We start from the raw sequence: 554 nt of genomic DNA on the forward strand, positions 1-554 counted from the left end.
TGATGCGAGATTCCGGTTCTCCTCGTTCTACGACTAGGATCTCTGCTCGATCAACTTCCCCACGACCAGGAGGTCTCCTAGTAATGCTTCTTCTCCAGATATCCCTGCACACACAGACAAGTCAGAGTACGCCGGTTGTTCTCCCGGCGCAAACCCTCCGACGCTCAAGTCAGATATCAAGGTTCGGGGAACGCTTGCCACGGGTCTTATGGCTTTTTCGTGGTTTTTTTTCTTTTATCTCAAAAATGCCAACCCTTTTACCTTCGTTGGCTACCTTTTTATAGGCTTCCTCTGAATCCCCGTTTTTCGCTTTTCTCGAGACGGTCTGGGGCTCTGACTGCTGCGTTATGTGCAAACGTGGGATCTTGCGTGTTACGCCATGGTTCAGGGGAAAGCGTGGCTGTCGTGGTTCTGTGAGATCTTGCGTGTTACGCCACGGTTCAGGGGAAAGCGCGGCTGTCGTGGTTCTGTGAGATCTTGCGTGTTACGCCACGGTTCAGGGGAAAGCGTGGCTGTCGTGCCTAGATTCTCGGGCTGGAGAGCATGTCTTGCCA

This window comes from Citrus clementina, unplaced genomic scaffold, assembly GCF_000493195.1.
Source record: "Citrus clementina cultivar Clemenules unplaced genomic scaffold, Citrus_clementina_v1.0 scaffold_9, whole genome shotgun sequence".
In the NCBI taxonomy this organism is placed as follows: Eukaryota; Viridiplantae; Streptophyta; class Magnoliopsida; order Sapindales; family Rutaceae; genus Citrus; species Citrus x clementina.